At 38.7% G+C, this 6688-nt stretch overlaps 1 pseudogene; it reads left to right on the plus strand.

Annotated features, from left to right (window-relative positions):
* Positions 1-388: 388 nt before the first annotated feature.
* Positions 389-2150, plus strand: LOC111802375 (phospholipase A1-Igamma2, chloroplastic pseudogene; annotated as a pseudogene).
* The last annotated feature ends 4538 nt before the right edge of the window (positions 2151-6688 follow it).

The following is a 6688-nucleotide window of genomic DNA, read 5'->3' on the forward strand; positions in this document are numbered from 1 at the left end:
CACTCGACTTAACTATTATAATCAAAACAATTGCCGACCCAATTTTTGAGTCGACTGGGTTAACATAATTTATAATCAAAACAATTGAGTTGATTCCATAAATATGATCTAGCTCGACTCGACACTTGCCTTGACTCGATCCAATCCACAACCCACCCTTAAATGCTCTGAGTTAAATTGAATCTAACCTGATCTTTGATCGTTGACCAAGTGTGAGCCTCACTTGACCACGCAATCCTCAAAACGTGTTCTAAACCAAAATTTAAAATTCATAGTCGCCATAGCCAAACCTTTTCTTTCTCCTATAAATTCTAAGCATCCCATTTCATTTCACCCCAAAATCCTTCCATTCCCATCAAATTTTCTCTGTTTTTTTCTCTGTTTTTTTTTCCTCCAACTTTCTTGGAATCCAAACAGCCCTTGATTCCAAGAAAAATCCTTCCTTTCTTCAAGAACAACCATGGATGCCAAAATGGTTACACCAAGAACAGTCCCACTAAAAAAGGTAACCATGTTGAGAAATGGAACGAAGAAGACGAAGTGGTACTGGAAATTGAAACTGGGAATCCGACTGAGAGCCATAAAGAATGCCTTTTCCACTTCCGTACACCAACACCGCCGCTATCTGACATGTTCCACCGCCGTGCACGGCCAACAAACACCCAAAAACGGCGCCATTTCGCCGCTTGTAATCAAACACAAAAACCCCAAAAAAAACGACCTCCGGTTAACCAAGCCGCTCGCCTCTCTCCTCCGAATGCCACTCCGCGCCCCTGACTTCATCGACTACGGCAACCACCACATGACCCCAACAATTTCCCCTCGTGAAAACATCTCCGCCGTCTGGCGTGACCTCCACGGCGCCGGGAATTGGGCTGACCTCCTCGACCCACTTCACCCCTTCCTCCGCCGTGAGCTCGTTAAATACGGCGAGTTCGCACAAGCCACCTATGATGCATTTGACTTCGACCCATTATCGGAATTCTGCGGCAGCTGTAGATATAACCGCCACAAGCTCCTCCATGAATTGGGTTTGGCTGAAAACGGCTACAAAGTGACTAAATTCATCTACGCTTTATCTCCCGTCGACGGTCCGGATTGGTTCGAGAGCTCGAAGATCGGCAAGGTATGGAGCCGTGATTCGAATTGGATGGGGTTCGTCGCCGTTAGCACCGACGAAGAGAGCGATCGAATCGGACGGCGCGACATCCTTGTCGCATGGCGAGGCACCGTAACCCCGACGGAATGGTACATCGACATGAAAACCAAGCTAAAAAAAATCGACCGGAGTAACAAGAACGTCAAAGTCCAACGAGGGTTCTTAACGATTTACCGATCGAAAGACGAGCAATCACAATTCAACAAAACAAGCGCATCAGAGCAAGTAATGGAAGAGCTACACAGACTCATCGAATTCTTCAAACAAAAAGACGACGATAGAGAAATTAGTTTGACGATCACCGGGCATAGCCTTGGCGGTGCATTGTCGTTGCTAACGGCGTACGAGGCCGGAGTGTCGTTTCCCGACATACATATTAGCGTGATGTCGTTCGGAGCACCAAGAGTGGGGAATTTAGCATTCAAGGAGAAGCTAAATGAGATGGGAGTGAAAGCCTTACGTGTGGTGATCCGACAAGACATAGTTCCAAAGCTGCCGGGATTGGTAGTGAACTCGATTATGAACAAGCTGAGCGCGGTGACGAAGAAGCTGAATTGGGTGTATCGGCACGTCGGGACGCCGATGAAGATGGATATGAACATGTCGCCGTACTTGAAGAAGGAATCGGACATGTCGGGGAGCCATAATTTGGAGATATATTTGCATTTGGTGGATGGGTTTGTGAGTAGGAGAGGGAAGTTCAGGTGGAATTCGAGGAGGGACGTGACGTTGGTGAATAAAGGGAGTGATATGTTGGTGGAAGAGCTGAGGATTCCTGAGTTTTGGTATCAATTGCCACATAAAGGGTTGGTGAAGAATGGGTATGGGAGATGGGTGAAGCTTGGGAGGAACCATGAGGACATTCCTTCGCCATTGATTCAGCCTTCCAAGATTTGAATTTGTTGTTATTCTTTTCATTTGTTTTTGTGTATATCAAAATGTTTAGATTGAGAAAGAAATAGAGAGTTTGAGGTTGAAATTGATTCTTATTCATTTAATTCTTCAAGTAGTGTGTCGACGAGGAGGCTGGGTCTCAAAGGGAGTGTACATGAGGCGGTGTGCAAACTGTTGGATTTTATGTTCTAAAACTCAGTTTGTAAACAAAAACATATTCTGTTTTCAATAAAGTTATTATTGATGTTTATTTAGCAAAGATTGTTACTGAATAAAGTGAATTTTACGATCATTACTCTAAATCCAATAAACTAAGAATATTCTGCCTATAGTATGATTACTTGAACTATATGTAGAAACATAAGAGTGGATCAAATTCAAGTATATAGTCAAAATGATCTATAGTATACGGATAAGGATGAGTACCTTATCTGGGGACACTATGGATGCGACCTATTTTTGTATATGATATAAACAATATGATCACTAAATTATACATGTGGAGACATGTGAGTGGGGGTGTCCTATGCAATGAGTATTGCATCAGATCGGACCATGAAGAAAACCACTCTCACTTTATAATGTCGTTTACTGTTGAGACTGATTTTTTCATTCGATGACCTAGGTAACTCGATCTTAATCCTGAGCTAACTATGAACTCCTATTTATTTGGAATTATCCTTAGATTTGCATGGGTGAGAGTGACCCGAGTTCGCTGACACAATAAGCCTCCCATTTACGGTGTAAGACTGGGTGAAGTAGTTAGGGACATAGGGTGTAAGATGGAATTCACTCCTACCCGCTTTTAGGGATAGTAGAGAGGTTGTTCCCTTAAATACTGACTCCATGTCTTGAACAAGGGGGCCCACCCTCTCATTAGTCGGAGAGGGATTCGGTTTGGTGGTTGAACCACAAACCAATTGTTCATTAGAGGATCAGTGGGACTTAAGAAACAAGAAGTAACTTTAGGGGTAAAACGGTAAATTGGCCCAACTCTAGTTACGAACAACCTGTGAAGGATCGACTTACTAATCATGGTTATATCAAATGGATAGAAATATATCTATAGTGAGGGGAGTTCATTAATAGCTTGGAATGACAAGAAAATTGATAATGATTTCTCTAAAAATGATTGCAAGTGGCTTGATTGTTGCTTGGTTAGATGAATTGCATTATATATGAGGACGTGTGCCTCGTGACCCCTGCATGTGTCATATGTATGCATGATATGTTAAGCTATGCTACGTTGTTCGATGTTATGATATGTGATATTATGTCATGCTATTCTAATTTATGTCACTTATGTCATGTTATGCCACATTATGCTATGGTAAGTTATGTCGTGTAATAAAACTATGTTATTTTGTGATCATGTCATGTTGTGTAAAGTTATTATGAAATCGTTAATCTATGATACATAAACCACCATAGACCATGTCGTGAAAAGCTATACTATGTATTACAAAATGTTCAAAAATTATGTAAGTATAATTCACAAACTTATTATGTTATAAATAAATAGAGGTTTGTCTTGCATCATAAATTAGGTCATGGTTACATGCTATGGAGACGTCATGTATATTTGTGTGTCAAGTGCATTGGGAAACTTCAACAGTATAATGAGTACGGATGTGTACATTACAACTTATAATTTACAACATTTATATTCGTTATAATGTTATGTGGGCTCTTTCCCTCCGTGGTATTTGACAACTTGTTAGTGAGTGCTAGCCCAACGAGTCAGACTCAGGAGGTGTGCGAGCTCGTCTGGTGAGCCTATGAGGCTTAAACTCTGTGTTTTATTCCTGAGTCCATTCAAATTGAGCCCAATCCCTTCGGCCCAACGCCTGTCCTGCTTCATCAAATGGGCTATTTTTTTTCCACCAAATTTTTAAGTGAGAAATATTCTATTTTTTTTATAAGGGTATTAAAAAGTCTAATGACCCAAAAAAATTCAATTAATCCAACCGAACCCGCTTCATTCGAGTTGGGTTATAAATTTATTTAAATTGGATTGGGTTCAAAATCAAAGCTATTAATACCCTTAATTCCTTCTAATTTTCAAACTAAATTAATTTATAAAAATGAGATTTATATAAATAAATGGAGTAAGACACAACAGCTCAGTGTTCCACTTAGTTTTACCCCAGCTTCATCCTAGTCATAGATAGATCATCTAGGTTCGGGTCCATAAGCACTGATAATTGCTCCATGAAGACTCGTTTTTGCTATAGCTTCGGTGGGTTCCCTTAACCAAGCCACTGCCTATGAGTCGCCGACTCATTCTTCAATAGGCAGGCGGTCAGAGTCTTGGTCTCCTCCTACTACTTGGAAGCTTACAGTTTTACGTTCTATTTCACGCCCCGATGAGGGTTCTTTTCACCCTCCCTCACGGTACTACTTCACTATTTGTCACCTAAGAGTATTTAGCCTCCGAACATAATTTAGTTGTCAAATTCAGCGTATCACATTAAATTTTTTTCATAATTTGTATTTAAGAATAAAGTTTTTGTGCATCTGAAAAAAATAATTAAAGTGGGGTTGGGGTGAATTAAAGTAAAATAATCTCCAAAGTTTAGGTTAAAATGAATGGATTAGTACCACGATTAGCAAAAAAGGTTTAATTAAGCATGCTTTAAGGGACCTAATGATTTCATAAACAAGTATATTAATTACATTCTTTGACTTTTTTGTTCAATATAAAAATCTATATTTATTATTATTATTATAAATACTTTTCATTCAAACATCATTTTAATTTGTAATTTGATGTGGGTCCTGCTTATGTTGTAACGGCCCAATTCCACCGCTAGCAAATATTCTACTGCTTATGTTGTAACGGTCCAAGCTAACCGCTAGCAAATAATGTCCTTTTTGGATTTTCCCTTTTGGGTTTCCCCTTAAGGCTTTAAAATGCATATGCTAGGGAGAGGTTTCCCACCCTTATAAAGACTGTTTCGTTCTCCTCCCCAACCGATGTAGGACATCACAATCCACCCCTCTTCAGGATCCCTACCAAATCTACTCCCCTTTAAGGCCTAGCCTCCTTACTGGCACACCGCCTCGTGTCTACCCCCATTCGAGGAACAACCTCCTCGCTCGCACATCGTCCATGTCTGGCCCTGATACCATTTGTAACAGCCCAAGCCCACCGCTAGCAGATATTGTACTCTTTGGGCTTTTCCTTTCGGGGCTCCCCTCAAGGCTTTAAAACGCGTCTGCTAGGGAGAGGTTTCCACACCCTTATAAAGGGTGATTCGTTCTCCTTCCCAACTGATGTGAGACATCACATATGTGTTCTATGTGTTGACATATGATGCTATGCTATGTTTTGACATATTATTCAATAAATCGTTGGTTATCAATTTCTCACTCTAAAATATATATCAAATTCTAAAACTTTCTAAACTTAATAATAACATGTAATGGGCTCTCCTTATGAGACGAATTTCATGCATCAAGAAATGATCTAGTCTTACGTTAGAACTAGGGTAATTACAATAAGATTTAGTATGTTCAACCGTTCGATCTTGCATTAAAACTTGAGTCTTTACAATAATATTTAGCATGTAGTAATGGTTCGATCTGACGTTATAAGTAGAGTCATCAGCATGTAAGAACGGTTCGAGATCGTGAGGTCGTTTTTAGACTAAAATTTAGCAAACATAACATAAAAATGATTAGAAAATGGTGGGGGAAAAACATCCCATTAAACACAAAAGTGAATAAGGCTAAATAAAACTCTTTCATATGTCACCCAAAACATGATCAAGGACATGTCAACATTGTTTTCTTTTTTGTTTGTCCCCAATTCCCAAGGAAGAAAAAGAAAATAATTCTTAAAAATAAAGTCAAAGTCAACCCTAATTTATATGTTTTTGTGGATGTTTTTTTCTAACATGCATGGTTTTGCTTTCTTTTTGGATTATAATCTTTAGAATGTTTGATTATTAGTGGCTAAACCCACTTTTTAATCATTAATTATAATCCATAATGACCCACTTAAACTCATTAATCACTCTTACTCTTTCATTATCATTAATCCAAATCAAGGGCTCCACCACAACAATATAAAACCCTAAATCCTCTCTCTTTCTCTAAATTAGGGTTTAATTTAATTTTGGATTATTAGAAGTAATTGATTAAGATTAATCACGGGTCGATGTCCTAATCTTTCTTTGTTAATTATTGTTTTAAGGTTTTCATTTTGTTTTTGTTCATTTGCTCCTCAATTAGGGAACATTAATTATCTCTTTGTTTTAATCATTCCTTTTGTCTACGTTCTAAATCGAGAATCTTCTTAATTAAATTTTAGCTAATGTTATTATGTCCTTAATAATTTTGTGAGATCCTACGGCGGTCGGGGAAGAACGAAACATTCTTTATAAGAGTGTGGAAACATCTTCCTAACAGACGCGTTTTAAAAACCTTAAGGAAAAACATGAAAGGAAAAGTCCAAAGAGGACAATATCTGCTAACAGTGGGCTTAAACGTTGTCAAACACTACAAGTTTTAGACCAAATAAACCAAAAACTAGATTTTAAACCTCGATTATATTCAAACCCAACTCTCTAAGAATTAATTGTGTATATCTAGATCGAAATGTTGAATATCCCTTATGGATTGAATAGAGGA

The sequence above is a fragment of the Cucurbita pepo genome, chromosome 9 (assembly GCF_057944985.1).
Source record: "Cucurbita pepo subsp. pepo isolate OVF chromosome 9, ASM5794498v1, whole genome shotgun sequence".
Taxonomy (NCBI): Eukaryota; Viridiplantae; Streptophyta; class Magnoliopsida; order Cucurbitales; family Cucurbitaceae; genus Cucurbita; species Cucurbita pepo.